Raw genomic sequence first — 24552 nt, 5'->3', positions numbered from 1 at the left:
AACAGAGGTAAAAAAATATTAATTAATGACTAACAATCTAATTAATACCTAGAAATAGGTGGTGAGAGAAAAAAGGGGAGCGCAATCCACTTACTACACATATTTCTTAAAGGATCAGGCACCACTCAGGTGTCTTGAGCCATCTTTCTTGATTGCAGCACACCTACTATTATAATTTAATACATTTTTATTTGCGCCAGCAATATCTCCACAGTTTTCAATGCTGTTTTTGCCTCGTGCATAGACCTGCATAAAAATAGTATATATGTATCTGTCCTGTAATACGTTGTGCCCCTCTTTCATTCAAAATAAAACAATAATAATAAAAATATAATACAAAATTATATTAGTAGGCATCTTAAAGTGATTATAAAGGTTTTTTTTTTTTCTTTTTTAATAACAAACATGCTCTGTGCAGTGGTTTTGCAAAAGCATTCGATACAGTTCCCCACAAACTGCTAATGTGTAAGGTAAGGTCTACAGGATTGGAAATATCAGTTTTTAAATGGATAGAAAACTGTCTAAAAGACATAATTCAGAGAGTAGTGGTTAATGATTCTTACTCTGAATGGTCTAAGGCAGGGGTCTCAAACTCAAATTACCTGAGGGCCACAAGACAAGTTTTCATATGCCATGGGGGGCCGCATGCAAACTTTCAAATTTCAAAAACAACAGTACTGGTGTCAGCGAACACATTATTAACCCCCAGCACTGGTGTCAGCGAGCGCATTATTACCACCAGCACTGGTGTAAGTCAGGGTTTGACAAATTTGCTTGTAATCTAGGAGCCAGCTAAAAAAGTTAGGAGCCAGAAAACGCACCCCGTCCCGACGAGCTTGCGCGCAGAAGCGAACACATACGCGAGCAGCGCCCGCATATGTAAACGGTGTTCAAACCACACATGTGAGGTATCGCCGCGATTGGTAGAGCGAGAGCAATAATTCTAGCCCTAGACCTCCTCTGTAACTTAAAACATGCAACCTGTAGATTTTTTTAAACGTCGCCTATGAAGATTTTAAAGGGTAAAAAAGTTTGTCGGCATTCCACAAGCGGGCGCAATTTTGAAGCGTGACATGTTGGGTATGAATTTACTCGGCGTAACATTATCTTTCATAATATTTTAAAAAATGGGGATAACTTTACTGTTGTCTTATTTTTTAATTAAAAAAAGTGTAATTTTTTCCAAAAAAAGTACGCTTGTAAGACCGCTGCGCAACTACGGCGTAACAGAAAGTATTGCAACGATCGCCATTTTATTCTCTAAGGTGTTAGGATAAAAAATATATATAATGTTTGGGGGTTCTAATTAGAGGGAAGAAGATGGCAGTGAAAATAGTGTAAAAATTACATTAGAATTGCTGTTTAACTTGTAATGCTTAACTTGTAATACCAACGTCCACCACCAGATGGCGCCAGCTCACATCTGGTGGTAATAACTTGTTATACCAACGACTCACCACCAAATAGCGCCAGCTTTTTTTTTGCTCCCCCCACTTCTGCCCTGCCTGGGGGCCATTTATAACTGCTCCGCGGGCCGCAAATGGCCCGCGGGCCGGTACTTTGAGACCACTGGTCTAAGGTTATCACTGGTGGACCCCAAGGTTCAGTGCTGGGACCCTTACTTTTTAATCTATCTATATATATAAAACTCAACGTGTGTGTGTGTGTATGTATCTATGTATGTATGTATGTTCCAGCATCACGTCCAAACGGCTAAAGATATTAACATGAAACTTGGCACACATGTTACTTATATGTCAGCAACAAACATAGGATAGGTGGTTTAACCCTTACCCACCCCCATTTGCCATGGTCGGGGTTTTTCTTTAAAGTCCCATTCAACTCTATGGGAAATACATGTTACTTCATAACTTCCAAACGGCTGTACATATTTCGATAACACTTGGTCACATGTTACTTATATGTCCACTTAAACTATAGGATAGTTAATTTATCCCTTAACTACCCCCATTTGTGAGGGTCGGGGTTTTTGTTTAAAGTCCCATGCAAATCAATGGAAAATGTATGTTCCCACATAACTTCTGTATGCCTGGAGATATTTCAATAATACCTGGTACACATATTACTTATATGCCAAATAAAAATATATGACAGTTAAATTAACCCTTACCTACACCCTTATATAAAAGATGGGTTTATTTATATTACTATGATTTTCCTCCCCAAAAGGTTAAGATAGGAAGACCGGGCAACGCCGGGTATTCAGCTAGTATCATTATAAATTATATTGTGTCTGGGATCAAAAGTAACATTTCTGTCTTTGCATGTCCTTAGAGGATGTCTACAATTTACAAGCCGTCCTCAATGCACTAATGTCTAATTGGGTGACTATGTGGCAGATGAGGTTTAATGTTGATAAATGTAAAGTTATGCACTTGGGGGCTAAGAATCATCATACTGGGGGGGGGGGTACAACTTGGGGGATCCGTAGTGGAGAAGAATCTGGGGGTTTCGGTAGATCATAAGGTCAATAATAGCATGGAATTCCAAGCTGTGGTTTCCAAAGCGGGCAAAGTTATTTTCTTGTATTAAAAGAGGTATGGACTCCAGAGAGAGAGATATCATTTTGCCCCTGTACTAATCATTAGTAAGACCTCATCTGAAAAATGCAGTTCAGTTTTGGGCACCTGTTCTCAAAAAGGATATCAGGGAACTAGAGAAAGTGCAGAGAAGGGCAACCAAACTGATAAGAGGCATGGAGTAACTCAGCTATGAGGAAAGATTAGAGGAACTGAATTTATTCACTCTTTGAGAAGAGGAGATTAAGGGGGGGATATGATCAACATGTACAAATATATAGGGGGTCCATATAGTGAACTTGGTGTTGAGTTATTCACTTTACGGTCAGCACAGAGGACACAGAGGCACTCTTTACGTCTGCCTATTACTTGTAACTAAATATGTTTGTAGATTAATGTTTTAAGGCAGTGGTCATCAATAGTGTTGAGCAGAATACGCCATATTCGATTTCGCGATATATCTCGAATATATATTCGAATATTCGAGATATATTCGCTAAATTCGAATATTCGTGATATTTTATCGAAATTAATTGATTGCGATTTTTCGCTATTGCGAATGCGAAAATAATTGCGATTTTTTTAATAACTGCGGTAGGAGCGCTCTGATTGGCTCAGAATATTCGTGATATTTTATCGAAATATCGCAACATGCGAATGCGATATTTATTGCGCAATTTCGACAAATGCTGTAGGAGCACTCTGATTGGCTCAGAATATTCGTGATATTTTACAATACAAAATAATTGCGAATATTCGGCAAATGCGGAAGGAGCACTCTGATTGGCTCAGAATATTCTTGATATTTTACAATACAAAATAATTGCGAATATTCGGCAAATGCGGAAGGAGCACTCTGATTGGCTCAGAATATTCTTGATATTTTACAATACAAAATAATTGCGAATATTCGGCAAATGCGGAAGGAGCACTCTGATTGGCTCAGAATATTCTTGATATTTTACAATACAAAATAATTGCGAATATTCGGCAAATGCGGAAGGAGCACTCTGATTGGCTCAGAATATTCTTGATATTTTACAATACAAAATAATTGCGAATATTCGGCAAATGCTGAAGGAGCACTCTGATTGGCTCAGAATATTCGTGATATTTTACAATACAAAATAAAAAGTGTTTTGCATTGGTGGTGATTCTTTACTCTATCCATCTGTCACAGCCGTTTGTCAATCAAACACCTTGAAGATTGAACACGTTCATGCTGCATGCTTTGGACTTTTTTTCACTTCACATATCAAAGACATTTTTATGAAAGATTATTTTTCTATTATTGGGACTATATTTCTTTATATATTTGTTTCACTGTGTATTTCACAAGTTATTTGCGCTTGCTTATTTTATAATTTGCCCACATGTCTTGTCACTAGACATATTTTTTATTCTTGTAGAGCGACTCCATTTTCTGTCTTGTATTAATTTATGTTGTATAACATTTTTGAGTTGCTGCTGTATTCTCCCCTTTTTTTAAGGTATGCGCAATTTTTTCCTTCTTACAAAAAATAATAATATCAAACATACAAATATTCATAACAGAAACATACACAAAGCCCCCCCCCCCTTTTGCATCAGAGACAATCAGAGTTCTCCTACCACAGTTATCGAAAATTCGCAATCATTTTCGCATTCGCAATAGCGAAAAATCGCAATTTTTTTTTTTTCAATTTGGCAATATAAAAGGATCGCCTCAGCTTAGCTACTCGGCCCAGGTTCTCTAATCATACCAGCAATGCTTTTAGACGTCGATAGGATGTGATCTGTTTTAAAAATCAAATTGAAAAAATGCGAATATTCGGAATTGCGAATATTCACCGCGAAATTCGAAATATAGTGCGATTTCTCGAATATGCTATATTCGAGTCGAATATTCGCAATGCGAATATTCGTGAGCAACACTAGTCATCAACCCTGTCCTCAAGGTCCACTAACAGGCCATGTTTTATGTATTACCTTGGGAAGATGCAGACTAGAATACTGCAATCACCGAGCAGCAAATGATATCACCTGTTATGTATTTCAGTTATCTTGCAAACCCCCTGGTGATCCTGGCTCCAACCCCCTGCTGAGTGCTCCCATAGCAAGCCTTTTGCTATTGAGGCACTCATGCGGGCTCACTCCTGAGCCACTCTCTTTGTGTCCATTGACACATACAGTGGACTTAGCCCCACCCCCACTCTCTGGTACCTGGCTGTGATTGACAGCAGCCGGAGCCAATAGCTGCTGTGTCTGCGCCAGTGAGGAGAGAGAAAGAAAGAATAAATTCTGCTCTCCTGAAACAGTGCTGGATTGACATTGGGCTCAAGTAATTTTAATGGGGGGAGGGGAAACTGCACACAGAAGTTTTTTTTTTTTACCATAATGCATTATGGTAAAAAACCTTCTGACATTAGAACCACTTTAACTTTAATTGTGAATATAGTTTGAGTAATAAAATACTACTTTTTTACATGCCATGGGTCTCCATTTGATCAGATGGGTAACTGGAGGCAGGGTCAGAGCCTGCAGTTGAGCTTTAAAATTAATCCAAACTATTATCTGTAATACAAATGCGTCTGCAAAAATTGTCCATTTTTTTTTTAAATATGACCCGACGGGCGTAGGTCAATAAGTTATAGGTTGCATATATGTTTTACATATAAGGCATAAAAAAGCACTTTGTTAAAATATTGACATGAGAAAGTGAAATTATCAAATAGTTATACCTGTTTTAAAGGGGTTATGATTATATTAGGCATTTTACAATACTTATAATTTCAATGTTCCTTTTACAGTATGCATTTTGTACACGTCTGCTTTATATAGTACCATCCTTAAGTATGAATGTAAAAATTAAAACATTATGAAGACACATTCAGGAAAAGAATGCTACAAAATCTGTAATAGACTTTGTTGAGACATGACTTCACTTATAAGGAAGCAATTAACAAGTACTAGAGATTCTCCTGAACATCTGCAAATTTCAGGATGTGATGCATAAATGTGCAAGCATTCAGTCATAAAAGAAAATTCATTTTATAACGCAAAAAAGGTTAATTATGGGCATTACAATAATAGATACAGTAGATATTTAGCTTGGAAAGCAACTGAACTACACTATACAAAAAAACTACTAAAAACACAATCATTAATGTAATTCTTTTAAGTTTATTTATGTTGTAGCAGTAATTCCCCCCCAAAAATATTGTTTTTTAAATCTAAACTCTAGCCATATGTCAGACACAGATTAATGTAGCTCTTTATTCGTCATTCATCATTCACATTGGTTTGAAGAATGTTACCCATTTATTTTATTTACGATTTAATATCTTAAAGATATGATGTGTGTTAAATGAGAGTTTTTTTGACCAGGAGTGAAAGCTTCAAAACAATACCATTTATTGGAGCATAGTTGAAAGTCTATCTAATACACAATCATCTATCTATAGTCAACAACAGAGAAACTAGTAGGTTAAAGGGTTTGTAAAGGAATTTTTTTTTGTTATCTTAATAGCTTCCTTTACCTTAATGGAATGCTGTTTTCATGTCCTCATTGTTCGTTTTTGATCTCAAGTTGCTGTAATTCTTCTCTGATCTCCACACTTCCTGGTTGTCTGTTTCCTGATAACCACAGTACTGGGAGCTTTCTCTCTGTGGTCACTAATCAAGGAGGTGTGATTACTGTGTGTCTAAAACCCCTCAACACCAATCAGCTTTGTTTTACAAACCATCACTGCCCTGTATTGGCTCTGTGTCTCTGTACATCACAGAAGCAGGAAACAGCATGCAAAAACGAAACTAAAACTGTAGGTACATGATATGATATGATTGATTTTTATCTATTTTTAATAATTTTTAAAAGGAATCAGTTAACTATTATGTCTCTATACCCTGTGAACAGTCATTTCAGCAAAAAAAAATCCTTTACAACTCCTTTAACCGCTTCCATACAGGGCTGTTATACACACCTCCATACCAGGCCTATTCTGGCACTTCTCTCCTACATGTACAAAACATAATTTTTTTGCTAGAAAATTATGCAGTACCCCCAAACATTATATATGTTTTTTAGCAGACACCCTAGGGAATAAAACTACGGTCATTTCAACGTTTTATCTTGTACAGTATTTGCGCAATTATTTTTCAAACGCCTTTTTTGGGGAAAAAAATTGTTTCATGAATTAAAAAAATAACAAAACAGTAAAGGTAGCCCAATTTTTTTGTAAAATATGAAAGATTAGGTTACACCGAGTAAATAGATACCTAACATGTCACGCTTTAAAATTGCGCACACTCATGGAATGGCGCCAAACTTCGGTACTTAAAAATCTCCATAGGTAACGCTTTGAAATTTTTTACAGGTTACTATTTTATATTTACAGAGGAGATCTAGAGCTAGAATTGTTGCTGCCACTCTAACGCACGCGGCGATACCTCACATATGTGGTTTAAACAGCGTTTACATATGTCGGTGGGACTTGCGTGTGCGTTCGCTTCTGCGCGCGAGCTACCGGGGACAGGGGCGTTTTAATTTGTTTTTATTATTATTATTTATTTATTTATTTATTTTTTTACACTTTTTTTATTTATTTTTAATTTTTTTATTACTTGTATTCCTATTACAAGCAATGTAAACATCCCTTGTAATAGGAATGTGTGTGACAGGTCCTCTTTATGGAGAGATAAGTCAATAAGACCCCATATCTCTCCTCCAGGCTGGAAACCATGAGATCGGTGAAAAAAATTCACTGATCTCATGAATAATGTGGCTTACAGCCGCAATCGCGGCTTTGTTTATCATCACATCGGGCCCGGGTCCTCCGACGGTCATAGAGATGACTGGTGACCATCTGGTCACCAGGCATCTCTATACTTCCTGCCAGCGCCGGACGATTCTTTCTCTGGGACCCCGATGGCACGGGAGAGCCCGGAGAAGCACCGGATGGCGTCGGAAGGGGGGGGTGTCCCCTCCCGCCGCCTGTAAGAACGATCTAGCTATGATCATTCTTATGTTGTGCAGAATCGCCGGCACAACAGATAGATATCTGGATGATGCCTCTAGCTGCAGGCTAGATATCCCCCTTCAAAGTCCAGGACGTCATATGACGTCCACTCTGGATGGAAGAGCCACTTTGTGGACGTCATATGACGGTGGCTGGTATTGAAGTGGTTAAGATAAAGGAATTAAATTAAGGAATACAGAGTATATTCCTTAAAACAGTGGTCATCAACCCTGTCCGCAGGGCCCACTAACAGGCCAAGTTTGCAAGATAACTGAAATACATCACAGGTGATATCATTTGCTGCTCGATGATTGCAGTATTCTAGTCTGCATCTTCCCAATGTAATACATAAAACATGGCCTGTTAGTGGGCCTTGAGGACAGGGTTGATGACCACTGTCTTAAAACGTTCATCTACAAACATATTTAGTTACAAGTAAAGGGCAGAACTTTTCCATAATTACCCTTTGGTTCCATTCTGATGGCTGCTCTCCCATAAAGTAAAATTTCCCTCCTATCTAGTCCTGATGCCTCGTTGGTTGGCATAGCTTGGCTCTTGATTGGAGGGCTTACCTATTTCTGGTTACGGACTGGTTACATCTCCAATTCCTATACTTTGCATAAGTCAGCCCCCTTTAATACAAATCCTTGTGACTATTCTGGGCAGGAGATTTAATAGAATTTTCCTGGGAAGTTAAGTATTGATTACGGGTCGACCTCCCTTTATTGCATATCCCAGCATGGGATCCTTTGAAGTGAGTATGTGTACAACAATGAGGTTTGGATCTCAATTGTTTGTATACACAAGCCTAGGCACCGTCTTGTCTGCTTAACATAGACTTCTTGGCTGCTCTGTTACATAGATACAAAGCTAAATTAAATATATTCATAATTACAATATTTTACAGCTATTACGGGATATTTCACATAAACATATAAGGCAACAAGAAGGAGCACATGCTCTGAAACATGCCCCCTCCCACTCGGACGTCACTTCTGATTGGCCAGATTTCATGCTGGTCCTGACAGCACGGCTCTCTATCTTGGATCAAAGGCACAATTTCCTAGTGGAACTTCCACCTGCAGCTATCTTTACTCCCAGGAGGCATCCTGCTGGAAGTCATGGATTCATTGATATGTCTCTTTTTCACTTCAGTACATGTAAGTATTTTTGAACCCTACCTTGTCATTAAAGTGTTTTATTAATGCACTTAGTAGCACCTTCCTCTCTGATTTGGTTTTCCTATAGAGTGTGCTTCCCTCTTCTGAAGTGCTGCTGTGGTATAATAATCACATTTCAAGAGACAGTCATGTACTGCAGCACACTGAACCAAGCAGTTGATATGCTGACAAGGAGCTTGCTGATAGGAAAAAGGAAAAGCAGAGTGACAGATAGATGGCTCACCACTGTGCAGACAGTGTGTATTCAGGGCTGTGTACCTGCACAACTGTCACATTGGGAGCTCTAATTGAAATTCAAAACTAGCCAATGGCTTCCGCTACTGCCAAAAGCCAATTGGGAGCACAAGTCCCTGGAAAGGCAAGGCTCTCGTGGACATCGCTGGATTGAGAGGGGGCTCAGGTAAGTATTAGGGGGACTGGTGCACACAGAAGGTTTTTTACCTTCATACATAGAATGCATGGAGGTAACAAATCTTGTGCCTTTACAACCATATTAAATAATGTTTAACTTTATTTGATGCTAACTGAATCAGTTACAGTTTTTTACCTAGTGTAACACAGAGGGTTTTATTTACCCACTTGTCGCCCCGCCACACTACATTTAATGCGGCAGGGTGGCAGCTAAAGCTGCAGGAGCACAGCAGAAGTATCTTATGACCACTGTGTCCAGTGGACACAGTGGGTAACGCCTCTTAATACCCAGCTGCTGTGAGTGGCTGAGGCATCATGTGATCGCTATGATTAGCCATAGCGATTAAATGATTACAATGTGAGCAGAACAGTAATTAATGGCTTCCATTCATTACTGTTTTGCTTACTATCGTGATGCTGTGATAGGCCCACTGCTACCACATGGTACCTAGGCCAATCACAGCACCATGTCCCATGTGATTAGCTATAGGCAATCACAGGCCACAAACTTTCATGAATGGAAACCATTTATGACAGCTAAAACAATTGGTTATAACAATGATCATCACTGTTATAAGCAATAGTAGTGTAAAACAAAATCCATGATCACCCACCCCCTCCCAGAGTGGTACAGTGAACTACTCTGATGACAGGATGCAAAGAAAAAATCTTAAATAAATAAAAACATAATACAGCAAGAAAAATACTGTAAAACAACGGTCACCAGTCAGTATCCCTAATCACTGACACTGCCAGTCATATGATAATACTGGTGACAGTATTTTAAAAAACATGAGGAAAAGCTAATTTTATTTCTTAATTTTCCAATAACATGTGACAAAAAATGACAACTTAAAAAAAAACTCACCAAGCCTCTTGGTAAATACCCTGGACTGTCTACTTTCAAAAAAGGAGTAATTTGGGGGGTACTTGTACTGTCCTGGCATTTTAGGGCCTTAAGAAATGAGACAAGCCATCAGGATTCATCAATATTCAAAGACGTGTAGAATATCAATACATATGGCCTAAATTTATGAAGACTTTATTGGATGTGTTTTATAAAAGAAAGCAGAAAAAATATATATATTTTTTTGTCTGTCTTTTTCTTGTTTATATAGCAAAAACTAAAAAAAAATATATACAAATTTCATTTGCGTACAGTGTTGCATGAACAAGCAATTGGCAGTTAATGTAACAAAGTGCTGAATAGCAAAAAATATGGCCTGGTGGTCATTAAGAGGGTAAAACCTTTTGGAGGTCAAGTGGTTACTAAAGAATTAAATTAAGTTCTCTTTGTTCTCTTTGCAAATTGACTATTTGGCTTAGTAAAATAGGTGAAGATGAGTTCACTTCAAACAGGCAAATATGTTCTTGCAAAAACTGAGTTATTTTTTTTCTCCTCAAACTCGATTGCCTAATCACAAACACAGGGTTACCATATTTACCAAAATTCACTTTGCAGAGTGAACATTTATCTGCAAAGTGAACCACCTCCAAACCTTTAGTAAGTCAACCCTGGTATTTTTTTAACCACTCCTTCAAAAGCCTTTGGCATCTAAATTGTCTCTAGTAATATACACAGGATATTAATGCAGAGGAAATTGTGAACTATATTGCCATATTTGCTGGAGTGCTATATTATTCTATTATAATAATTTTCTTCTTTAAAAAACATTCATGTTTTTAAACTCAAAAGGAAATAAAACGTGTGTACAATATATATAACTATCAATTATAGCTTTCTTTTTAAAATGTAAAAGGTATTTTCATTGTTATTGTGGTATTATATACAGAACATACAGTCATATGAACATTATGGCCTTTATTAAAATGAACATTTTTATTTTTATATATGTAATATTTTGCCATGATGCATATCCAATAGTAAACCCTAAATGGTTATTTGTCTGTTACTACCTAAATTATCTGTTTTATAATAAATAGCTGCATAGGTTATTTGCTTTTTAATTCTTTAACATTTTATTATATGAGGAATGCTGCATACTGTTAAGTCTTGCAGGGAAGGTATAAATGCACTATATATTAAAAGTATTTAAATCAAAAGATATTTCTTGTGTAGCTGTTCCAATTGTAATAGGCTAACCAACCTAATACACTTGCACTGTATACTAAAATAATCCTACAATGTTGTTTTAATACACATTTTAACATTAACATAAACAATTCAATAATAAAATACATTAACACTGGAGAGGGCAGAAATGGCAGATTGCCTGAAATGTGCTGTCAGCGCAGACTGTATAAAAGGTATATGCTACAAGTAGAGGAAGTAGACTGTCTTTTTAAAAGAAAGGTTAAAGTTTTTTATGTCAGTAGTAATCTGCTGAAAGACATATGTAAACCCATTAAACTTCATCAATCCAAACGGAAGAAAATATTCCAAACTGATGGTATATGCAAAATAAAGTAAAAGTTCTATATCTGAAAGATCTATTTGACTCTGCTTTAAAGTTCACAGTTACAAATTCAAGAGGGTGTTTCATTTTGTGTTTGCTCTGCATTTAATCTCATCTATCAGTGGATGATCCCTTATCTGTTTCTTTCTTTCCCTGATTTTGACATGCTTCCGTCTTACCTGCCATGTATTAAATGTCAGCGAACCATGAAATGGGAATGGAAACTGTGAGACATTTCTGCTGATGATACCTGTTCATTATAGGTATGTCGGAACAAAGAAAATGGTATTTTCTTATCATCTATCATAAACAGGAAGCCTTGCCCATGCTAGCTATCAATCTGTGGGCTTGAGTAAAGGTTCAGCACTTTATGGGAAGCCTGGTGTTCTTTATCACATGACTGCTGAAATCCTAGGTTATGCTCTGTGGCAATTAAATGTTCTTTACAGAGAAAACCTTTTGCAGTTGACAAAATAATAATGTAGAAAAATGACTGTGTTCTTTTTTTCCTTTTTTTTTCATAAATTTTATTGAGTTTTACAAAAAAATAGGACAAAACAGCCTGAGTTGAGTAAATACATACATATTTTCCAAACAGTAAATAATAACATCTTAATACAACGTAAAAATTAGTTTCTAGTCAAGATCATAGTAAGAGTGTGACTTAAAGGGAAGTGCGGACCAACTGGAGAGCACGTGGTGTTTTAAAAAGAGAGGATATACGATTCTGAGTGTTAAAGGGCTTGGATATTGAATTGGATATTGAATTGGATATTGAACTACAGGTATTTGGTAGTTATCTCTGCTGGTCCTTGTCAGAATATGGGATTGTTGATTTATAACCTTTATCTCGGTCAAGTCAGGATTTAAATTGGCGTAGCTGGATGAGGTTCATAAGCCTTGTGGAAGCAACTGGAAAGTAAAGAAAAAGGGATAAGGGAATAGCATACAGGGGTGGGGAAGGGTGAGTATGCGAATACCTTCGCATTTGTATATGGGAGGGGGGTAGGGGGGTCAGGACGTCTCATTGTTTCCATCTCTGTATTGTACATTAAATATTGTTCAGATAAATTACTTATGTTCATCGACTGGATATCATTTAGGTTGTTATATTTGTCAAAGAGTCTTGGAAATTAATCCAGAATCCCCATGTGTGAGTGAATTTGGAAGGGTTATCCTTGTTGGCGACACTGATCATTTGTTCCATTTCTGCAGTTTGTTCGATCCGGAAGTACCTGTCGTTTATCGTAGGGAGTGTGGAGGTGCCACATTTGGAAGAAATACAACGTTTGGCTGCAGTAACTAGATGGCAAGCCAACGTTTGTAATAGGTGAATTTCGGGAGTGTGGCGTGGTGTATTAAGTAGTGTGCGGGTGTGAAATCTAGTATGAAAGATTTTATTTTCGATATGTTTTCATGTAATGCATTCCAGAATTCATGAAGTTTTGAGCAGCACCAGCAGATGTGAAGCAATGTACCAGGTTCTGCTCCGCATCTCCAGCATAGTGGGGAAGTCGAAGGCGAAAATTTGTGAAGGAGTGCGGGTGTCCTGTACCAGCTTGAGAATATTTTATATCCTGTTTCCTGTTCTGAGAAGATTGTCTTCTATATAGCACTAAAGGAAACATGATGTATTTTTATACAAAAAAAAGGTCATGTAAAAAAATATATATATTAATAAACATCAGATTGCATTTGTTGAAGGCATTGTTCACGCCATGCGCAGAAATGTCAGTTTTTCTGCCCCTGTTTCTGTACAGGCACTAAGAAAACAATTGTTCTCTATGTGCCCTGTTCACATCACAACACTGGTATCATGTGCAGGATTTGTTCTGTGCAGGAATTTCCAACATATTTACAGTTTTCTGTGTAAAATAAAAACAAATGTGACATCAACATTGTGGTGTGAACAGGGCACATGGAATATTCTTTGTGTCCTTGCAAACCTATAAATAGTAAATACATACTTTGAACATGTTGTGAACAAGCCTATAAGTCAAGTCTATGCGGTTTTTTTTCCATCAGTTTTTATGCATGTATGATGTAAACGAGGCCTAAAGGAAAGGTTCACCCTTATGAAGATATTACATGTTAAACAGTACCAGTTTTAGGGTGTAATATGTAACATTTTCTTAATCTGCCTCCCACCACCAGAGCCTGCAGGGTTTCCTCTCCCATGCAACTGCTGTCACCTTTAAAATTGGCATAGCTGGGTGGGACCCAAACAGCTGCATCATTGATTCACAATGATCTGTGGATAAATTAACTACAAGTCCCATCTCCCACAGTGGAAGACAATTTGAAGTTCTCAATGGACTGTGTGAGTGCCCTCGTAGTCCATTGACACGTCTTATGCCACATACACACGATTGGTTCATCCGATGAAAACGGTCTGATGGATTTTTTCATCAGATATCTGATGAAGCTGACTTTCATCAGTCTTGCCTATACACCATCAGTTAAAAAATCGATCGTGTCAGAACGCGGTGACGTAAAACACAACGACGTGCTTTGAAAAATGAAGTTCAATGCTTCCGAGCATGCGTCGACTTGATTCTGAGCATGCGTTGATTTTTAACCGATGGATTTCCCCACAGACGATCGTTTTTTTTTCTATCGGTTTTTTAGCCATCAGATAATTTTAAAACAGGTTCTAAGTTTTTCCCCGATGGGAAAAAAACTGATGAGGTCCACACACGATCGGTTCATCTGATGAAAATGGTCCATCAGACCGTTTTCATCAGACGAACCGATCGTGTGTACGCGGCATAACAGTTCTGAATCTGAGAGCCCATATAGGGGTACAGGAACAGAGTTGTAGGCAGTGTCTTCAGGAGCCTGACATTGCACCTATGATCCTCTGCTCTGCAGATTCCTGTAAAAACGAATAAATGTAATTTTTCTCCTGCAAAAATGTGTACATTTATTACTGTATTTTTTTCATAAAGGTGAACTTAGTCTTTAACCACCTCAGTACTTTCACAATTACTCAGTGATACAACACTGTACCCAAATTATATATATATATATATATATATTTTTTTTTTAAATATATAAGACTGATGAAAGTCAGCTTCATCGGATACCTGATGAAAAAATCCATCGGTCTGTTTTCATCGGATGAACCGATCGTGTGTACGTGGCATAACAGTGTTTCATATATTTTCAAAATAGCCCAGGTCATATAGGCCATGTATAATATTTAGGGTTTATTATGCTGCTGTAGGTAATTGAAGATTTTGGGCTGATCTGCATTAGGACCTGTCTCTGCAGGCTTTTGTATGCATCATAAATACTTATCTCCCTGTGCAAGTTGATAGAAAATTCAAAAGCAGTGAAAAGTCAGTGTGCTGTAATATATCTTAAAAGCCTGTTGACACAGTCGTTTCAGCTTATAACTATAAATTGTGGTTGGAGCACATGATCAGACTAAGATTTTTCTTTAATTGTGCTTTCTATTAACAAACATTCACATTTTTGGGAAAATTACAAAATTAAATATATTTTTTCACAAAGTTGTCATTTTATGTTTTACACACAGCATTGGCATACTTAAAATTACACCCCAAAAAACATTCTGCTGTGCCTCCTGATTATAGGGATACATATAGCCAGATTCACGTAGATGGCCGCAACTTTAAGGCGGCGTAGCTTAAGGCATTTAAGCTACGCCGCCGTAAATTAGCGAGGCAAGTACATGGTTCACAATGTACTTGCCTGCTAAGTTACGGCGGCGTAGCCTAAAGCGGGCGGGCGTAATGGCGCCTAATTCAAATTTAGCTAAGGGGGCGTGTTTTATGTTAACCCTCCTGGCGGTATTCCCGAGCGTGACTCGGGGTGTATTTTTTGTGCCAAAATCGTTAACCCCGAGTCACGCTCGGGGTAGCTATGCAGAGCTACCTTGTTCCTGGATCCAGTGATGCCACCGCGCTGTGTGAGCGAGCGGGACCTCGCTCGATTCACACAGTGTCCTCCTGTGCCGCCGATCTCCGTTCCCTGTGACGTTATGACGCACGGGGCGGAGATCGGCGCCAAATTCAAAAAGGTAAACAAACACTATACATACAGTTTACTGTATGTAAAAAATACACATTCCCCCTTGTCCCTAGTGGTCTGTCCAGTGCCCTACATGTACTTTTATATAAGAAAAACGGTTCTTTCTGCCTGCAAACTGTAGATTGTCCATAGCAACCAAAAGTGTCCCTTTATGTCAAAAATGGTTTTAGATCAGCTAGAAAACAGTGATAATAAATTATAATCACTTGCAGAATTGTGCGATAGCGATTTGTGGGGAAATTCATCATAAAAAAATAATAATAATGACAGCAACAATTCTGCAACTGAGCAAATTTCAGTGATTTTGAGTTGATTAAATTATTGAATAATTTTTTATTAGAATTATATTATTATTTGTTATAATTATTTATAATTATTTATTATATTATAATTTATAATTTTGTTTTTAAAAAAATGTCATACCCGGGATGCCTATTAGACTCTGGTTTGGTCAGATTTAAGTGAGTTATTCCTAAGAATTACAGGCCTACAGTATAAAACACCAAATTTCCTTGCAAATAATGGTACCGCTTTCAGCATTTTTTTTCTGAAATAATAATACCGCCAGGGAGGTTAATGGGGCTTGACCTGACGTTTTTGACGTTTGTTTTTAACTGCGCATGCGCCTACATTTCCCAGTGTGCATTGCGGCTACGTCGGACGCACGGGCCTATTGATTTCGACGTGGACGTAAACGACGTAAATCCCTATTCACGGACGACTTACGCAAACTACGTAAAATTTTCGAATTTCGATGCGGGAACGGCGGCCATACTTAACATTACTATTCCATCTATTTGATGGAATAACTTTAGGCCTGTAATGCGTTACGTAAACGGCGTAAATGTACTGCGGCGGCCGGGCGTACGTTTGTGAATAGGCGTATCTACTGATTTACATATTCTACGCCGACCGCAATAGAAGCGCCACCTAGCGGCCAGCCTCAATATTGCAAACCTAAGATAGGACGGCGCAAGCGTATCTCTGTTTGAGAATACACTTAAACATAGGTCGGCGCAGATTCTGAGTTAGGTCGGCGTATCTACTGATACGCCGACCTAACTCTTACTGAATCTAGCTATACATGTGTGAGACTTTTTCACAGTCTAGGCGCATAGACAGGCCCAAAATCCAAGGAGCACCTTTTTTCTTTCAAGAAGCATATACTGTATTACTCATCCAATTTCCTCGCTACATATAACATAGGAGGCCCTGGAGCAACAAGACAGTGGAAACACTCACAAAATTACCCCATTTTGAAAATCAAACACGTCAATGTATTTTTTAAGAGGCATAATAATGAGTCTTTTGAAAATTAGATTTTTCTTTACACAAGTTTTGGGAAAATGCAGTAAATAATTTTATTTTTTTACACACAAAATTGTCAATTAATACAATGATTCTAAAACACATCATATGCATACTTAACATCACACTGAATAACACATTCTGCTGCTCCTCCCAAGTATGGAGATACCACATGTATGAGACTTTTTTTTTTACAGTATAGCCACACAGAGGGGCCCATAATCCAAGCAGCACCTTCAGACTTTCTAGGGGCATAAATGATGCATCTCATTTCCTGACTACCTATCACATTTTTGGAGGTCCTTGATCACCAGGACAGTTTAAAGCAAACACCACAAGATAGTTTCTAAGAAGCATAGTGAGTCTTTGGAAGACTTTTTTTTTGCCAAAAGTTTTTTTCACTAAGGGCCTAATCCACAAAAGGGATACGCCAGCGTATCTACTGATATGCCGTCGTATCCCTGTTTCTATCTATGGAACTGATCCACAGAATCAGTTTCACATAGATAGACAGAAGATCCGACATGTGTAAGGGACTTACACTGTCGGATCTTAGGATGCAGTACCGCAGCCGCCGCTGGGGGCATTTCTCGTCGAAATGCCGCTTCGGGTATGCAAATTAGCACTTACGGTGATCCACGAAGCTTTTACGCTTCGTTTTTTCTCCGTAAGTATTAGTTTGCCGTCGCAAAATTAGGGCTGCTTTTACAAGGTGTAAAGTTAGTACACCATGTAAAAGTAGACCCTTCTTTCCCGCAACGCTGTCAAATTATTTTTTAAAAAATTTTTTTCCCGCCGCATCTCTTTTTTTTCCCGACGCAACTTTTTTTACCAGGCGCGATTCACAAAACTTGGCGTAACGTAATTTCGTACAATGCACGTCGGGAAAATGACGTCGGGAGCATCCATCCGCGTCGGGAGCAGACAGATTTAAGTTACACCGCTCAAAATTACTAGGTAAGTGCTTTGTGGATCGGGCACTTAGGTAGAGATTTTGCGGCGGTGTAACTTAAATGGCAAAAGTTACGTTGCGCCGGGTTTTTGTGGATTAGGCCCTAAGTTCTCAATTTATTAAGATATGTCTCACACACAGCATGGGCATTTTTGGAATTACACATTCCAAAACACATTCTGCTACTTTTTCTGAGAATGACAATACCATACGTTTGAATCCTTTTCCATGTTTTGTCTGATTATATTCCGGACTATGGGGTTGATTTACTGAAGTCAAATAGACTGCGCACTTTGCAAAGTGCAGTTGCACTCTGTGGGATCAGCTGCTCCAAAGCTTAGTAAATGAGCAGAAGTTCTGCTGACTTCCATCATTAAATCATGTGCAAGCAAAAATTCATTTTTTTCCTTGCATGTAAGTGGGTATTCTTTGCAAAGTGAAGCTTTACCTCATTTACTAAGCTCTGGAGCAACTGCACTTGCAGATTGCACAGTCTATTTGCCTTGAGTAAACCAACCCCATTGTATCTTGTGTATCACAAAAATCAACTCTATCAAAACAAATGTACTTAAATGGTCACCTCTATACAAGTGGTCAGGGAATATGGCTTAGTGTAGCATCACCTATAGCAGTTCCTGTTCCTATAAGCCAAGAAAACCTAGCCGTCTGGTATGTTGCTGCACCCCAGGAATGCCATGTTCACTGGCCAGGAAGTAGAGGGGGCCAAAAAAAGGAAGAACAAAAGAGTTCCTGTGATTCCAGGAGTGCAGTTGTCCACAGGGGATGGCTTGGACTGGTTTCTCGCAAGAACTTAGTCAGTGGGATGTGCAGATCATTTGGTCAGTTCGGACACAGGCAGAGACCTAGTAAGCAAACAGGCAAAGGATTGGTCTAGGCAACAGGCAGAAACATGGTCAATAAACAGGCCAGTGTTAGTACATACCATGGCAGTAATAATTTGCTTCACAGCTGTGGCAGGAATTATACCCCCTGTACGCCTGTCAAGTGTGACCTATTCAAGTGAGTGGGGTTACTTTTGTGGGGTCCTAGGGGTTAAAGCAGGTGGTGAGGAGGCAATTCAATGCCACCTCACTGCCTGTCAAATTCTCTCTAAAGAGTGATCTGAATATGGATGGCTCTTCAGAGAGCATCACACATGTGAACAAGTCTTTATGGTGACACTTTGTCTGCTATGGCATTTATCAGGAATGCTGTGACTGCTGTGACTAATACTCAGGTATTAAACCAATATACACTCTTAATGTTTTGCACTGTTAATTACATGTCAACCATACACAATTATATAAATAGTACTCATAAAGATCAAGCGTTAGAAAGTTAGAAAAGTGTCCTTCACCAATATAGCTCGCTTACCAGAGCCCAAGACCCCACATTACAGAGGTCTGACACATCTCAGAGGAGAGAGGAGAGAGGAGAGAGGAGAGAGGAGAGGAGAAGACCTCATAGTGTAGTATATCAAGACCACTTTTAGTAAAATGTATGTCATATTCTCACAGGAGTAGAAATAGCACAAGCGTAAAACACAAACAGCTCCGTCAGATCACACCAGCATGATGACGTTACTGCTAGGCCTTGGGCATAGAGAATACATTTTATTCTTACATCCTATTGAGCTGAATTTCTTGTGCATACAGTATCTCACAAAAGTGAGTACACCACTCACATTTTGTAAATCCTTTATTATATCTTTTCATGTTACAACCAGAGGCGTTGCTAGGGGGGTGCGGGGGGTGCGGCCCGCCCCGGGTGACACCCGCTAAAGGGGTGACACCATCCCGATTTAAAAAAAAAAAAATTTTTTGCTGACATGTGGGGGGGGAGGCTCCCCCCCACGACTGCAGCGATGAGCGCCACGGAATGGGAGCGCCGAGTGCCACGGTACAAGAGGAGGGGGGGTTGCGGGGTGACACCGCAGCACCATCCATCCCCTCCTCTCACAGCCACGGGCTGTTAGCGGTGGTCGGCAGTCGGCAGAGCCCCCTCCTCTCTGTTTGTGTGTACAGAGGGGGAGGGGCCGAGGGGACCTTCTGTCCATGTGCCGTGGTGCTGCCTGCGATGATCTGAGGTACTGAATGGGGAGGGGGGGTGTTTGCACCTGGGGGGATTTCACTGAAGGGGTGGGGGGATGTACTAAGGGGGTGTTTGCACTGAGGGGGTTTTCACTAAGGGGGGTTTGCACTGAGGGGGGTTGTACTAAGAGGGGGGGGTTTGCTCTGGGGGGTTGCACTGAGGGGGGGTTTGCACTGAGGGGGGTTGCACTGAGGGGGTATTTGCACTGAGGGGGGTTGCACTAAGGGGGGGTGTCTGCACTGAGGGGGTGTCTGCACTGAAGGGGGGGTGTAACATGCAGGGGTCCAGAGGTGCAGGTGGCTGTGTAATGTAAAAGGGGTGCAGTGATGCAGGGTGCTGTGTAATGTAAAGGGGTGCAGAGGGCTGTGTAGTGTAAAAGGGTCCAGAGGTGCAGGGGGCTATGTGATTTAAAGGGGTGCAGAGGTGCAGGCGGCTGTGTAATGTAAAAGGGGTGCAGTGATGCAGGGTGCTGTGTAATGTAAAAGGGTCCAGAGATGCAGGGTGCTATGAGATGTAAAGGGGTCCAGTGATGCAGGGTGCTGTGTAATGTAAAGGAGTCCAGTGATGCAGGGTGCTGTGTAATGTAAAGGGGTCCAGTGGTGCAGGGTGCTGTGTAATGTAAAGAGGCCCAGAGGTGCAGGGTGCTGTGTAATGTAAAAGGGCCCAGAGGTGAAGGGGGCTGTGAGATGTAAAGGGGTCCAGTGATGCAGGGTGCTGTGTAATTTTAAAGGGGTCCAGTGATGCAGGGTACTGTGTAATTTTAAAGGGGTCCAGTGATGCAGGGGGCTGTGTAATGTAAAGAGGTCCAGAGGTGCAGGGTGCTGTGTAATGTAAAGGGGTCCAGTGATGCAGGGTGCTGTGTAATGTAAAGGGGTCCAGAGGTGCAGGGTGCTGTGTAATGTAAAGGGGTCCAGTGATGCAGGGTGCTGTGTAATGTAAAGGGGTCCATAGGTGCAGGGTGCTGTGTCATGTAAAGGGGTCCAGTGATGCAGGGTGCTGTGTAATGTAAAGGGGTCCAGAGGTGCAGGGGGCTATGTGATGTAAAGGGGTCCAGTGGTGCAGGGGGCTGTGTAATGTAAAAGGGTCCAGAGGTGCAGGGGGCTATGAGATGTAAAGGGGTCCAGTGATGCAGGGTGCTGTGTAATGTAAAGGGGTGCAGTGATGCAGGGTACTGTGTAATTTTAAAGGGGTCCAGTGATGCAGGGTGCTGTGTAATGTAAAGAGGTCCAGAGGTGCAGGGTGCTGTGTAATTTTAAAGGGGTCCAGTGATGCAGGGTACTGTGTAATTTTAAAGGGATCCAGTGATGCAGGGGGCTGTGTAATGTAAAAGGGTCCAGTGATGCATGGGGCTGTTTAATATAAAGGGGTCCAGTGATGCAGGGTGCTGTGCAATGTAAAGTGGTCCAGAGGTGCAGTTGTGGAGAGGGGGTACACAGTAGTAACAAAAAGATATTGAAGGATGCAGGGGGCACAGTGGGGTGTTTTTACATTTTAACGTGGGGGGGGGTGCCAGATATTGGATCCGCCCCGGGTGCCAAATGCTCTAGGTACGCCCCTGGCCTATAGGCTCCTGAGATGTGAATTCCGGTCCTGGAGAAAGAGAGGTGGGGGAGGGGACATAGAAAAATGGAGAGAAAGAAGAAGGGATAGAACGAACAAGAAAGATGGATAGGGAGAGAGAGAAAAGGGGAAGAAAGGAGAACAGAGAGCAAACAGTAGGGTAAAAAATATTTGAAACATTTTATTGGGGGGGGGGGGGTGACACCATATTTTACCGCACCAGGTGACACCAACCCTAGTGACGCCACTGGTTACAACACTGAGGCCTCGTACACACGGCCGAGGAACTCGACGTGCCAAACACATCGAGTTCCTCGGCGAGTTCAGGGATGAAGCCGCTGAGGAGCTCGGCGGGCCGCCTTCTCCCATAGAACAACGAGAAAATAGAGAACATGTTCTCTATTTTCTCGACGAGTTCCTCGGCGGCTCCATCGGGCCAAAAGTGTACAGACGACAGAGTTTCTCGGCAGAATCAGGCTCTGACCGAGTTTCTCGCCGAATTCTGCCGAGAAACTCTGTCGTGTGTACGAGGCCTAAGGAAATTACACTTTGCTACAATGTAAAGTAGTGAGTGTACAGCTTGTATAACAGTGTAAATTTGCTGTCCCTTCAGAATAACTTAACAAACAGCCATTAATGTCTAAACTACTGGCAACAAACGTGAGTACACCCCTAAGTGAAAATGTCCTAATAGGGCCCAATTAGCCATTTTGCCTCCCCGGTGTCATGTGAACCGTTAGTGTTACAAGGTCCCAGGTGTGAATGGGGAGAAGGTGTGTTAAATTTGGTGTTATCGCACTCATTCTCTAATACTGGTCATTGGAAGTTCAACATGGCACCTCATGGCAAAGAACTCTCTGAGGATCTGAAAAAAGGAAAATTGTTGCTCTACATAAAGATGGCCTAGGCTACAAGAAGATTGCCAAGACTCTGAAACTGAGCTGCAACACAGTGACCAAAACCATATAGCAGTTTAACAGGACAGATTCCACTCAGAACAGGTCTCACCAAGTTCGACAAAAGAAGTTGAGTGCATGTGCTTAGCATCATATCCGGAGGATGTCTTTGGGAAATAGATATATGAGTGCTGCCAGCATTGCTGAAGAGGTGGGGGTCAGCCTGTCAGTGCTCAGACCATACGCCGCACACTGCATTAAATTGGTCTGCAAGGCTGTCATCCCAGAAGGAAGCCTCTTCTAAAGATGATGCACAAAAAAAGCCTGCAAACAGTTTGCTGAAGACATGCAGACTAAGAACATGGATTACTGGAACAATGTCCTGTGGTCTGATGAGACCAAGATAAACGTATTTAGTTCAGATGGTGCCAAGCATGTGTGGTGGCAATCAAGAGTACAAAGACAAGTGTAACTTGCCTACAGTCAAGCATGGTGGTGGGAGTGTCATGGTCTTTGGCTGCATGAGTGCTGCCGACACTGGGGAGCTACAGTTTATTGAGGGAACCGTAAATGCCAACATGTAATGTTAAATGCTGAAGCAGAGGGTGATCCCCTCCAGTATTCCAACATGATAGCGACCCCAAACACACCTCTAAGACGACCGCTGCCTTGTTAAAGAAGCTGAGGGTAAAGGTGATTGGCTGGCCAAGCATTCTTCCAGACCTAAACCCTATTGAGAATCTGTGGGGCATCCTTAAACGGAAGGTGGAAGAGTGCAAGGTCTCTAACATCTACCAGCTCTGTGATGTCATCATGGAGGAGTGGAAGAGGACTCCAGTGGCAACCTGTGAAGCTCTGGTGAACTCCATACCAAAGAGGGTTAAGGCAGTGCTGGAAAATAATGGTGGCCACACAAAATATTGACACTTTGGGTCCAATTTGGACATTTTCACTTAGGGGTGTACTCACTTTTGTTGCCAGCGGTTTAGACATTAATGGATGTGTGTTGAGTTAATTTGAGGGGACAGCAAATTTACACTGTTATACAAGCTGTACACTCACTACTTTACATTGCAGAAAAGTGTCATTTCTTCAGTGTTGTCACATTAAATGTCAGTGGCATAGCGTGAAGGGTGTGGAAGGGGCTGTGGCCCCGGGTGTGACATTTAGGGGGGCAAAATTTCATGCCAGTAGTGTCACTACTGGCTGCTTCCTCCTAATTCAAATTTCCTGTGTCCCCCGTGCTCCGACCACCATCGCCATATTCAGTGTCTGGCTCCCCGTGATTGGGTGTATGTGGGTCATGTGCGGTGTGGGGATGGCATGTCCGCGATCGCCTTTGCTCCTGAAGTCCATCCTCCGCACATGACCCCCATACTCCAAATAACAGTGCGCCGGACACTGAACATGGCGGCTGGAGCGCGGGGGAGACAAGCACTGGAAAGTGTAAGCCGCCGGGGCCGCTGTCTTCTCCTCCTTCTCCTATCCTCTGGAGTCCGGACCGTGGCAGGACAAGAAGGTGAAGGTGGACAGGGACTGGGGGGGGGGGACTTGGGGAGAGAGAGGTGCTGTATATGCAGTGTCAGTTTAGGAATACTATAGGCAGGACTCTATAGTGGTCAGTGTAGTATAGTGGTTAGTGTAGTGTACAGCGTAGTGGTCAGTGTAGTGTAGTGTGTGTAGTATAGTGGTCAGTGTAGTATAATGTGTGTGGCATAGTGGTCAGTGTAGTATAGTGGTCTGTGTAGTATAGTTGTCAGTGTAGTGGTCAGTGTAGTATAGTGGTCAGTGTAGTGTACAGTATAGTGATCAGTGTAGTGGACAGTATAGTGGTCAGTGTAGTGTAGTGGACAGTGTAGTGTAGTGGACAGTATAGTGGTCAGTGTAGTATAGTGGTCAGTGTAGTACAGTGGTCAGTGTAGTGTACAGTATAGTGGTCAGTGTAGTGGACAGTATAGTGGTCAGTGTAGTCCTCAGTGTAGAGTGGTGGTCAGTGTAATGTAGTGGACAGTATAGTGGTCAGTGTAGTTCTCAATGTAGTGGACAGTGTAGTGTAGTGGACAGTATAGTATAGTGGTCAGTGTAGTATAGTGGACAGTATAGTGGTCAGTGTAGTGTGGTGTACAGTATAGTATAGTGGTCA

This window comes from Rana temporaria, chromosome 5 (assembly GCF_905171775.1).
Source record: "Rana temporaria chromosome 5, aRanTem1.1, whole genome shotgun sequence".
NCBI lineage: Eukaryota > Metazoa > Chordata > Amphibia > Anura > Ranidae > Rana > Rana temporaria.
This window is presented reverse-complemented; position numbering follows the sequence as displayed.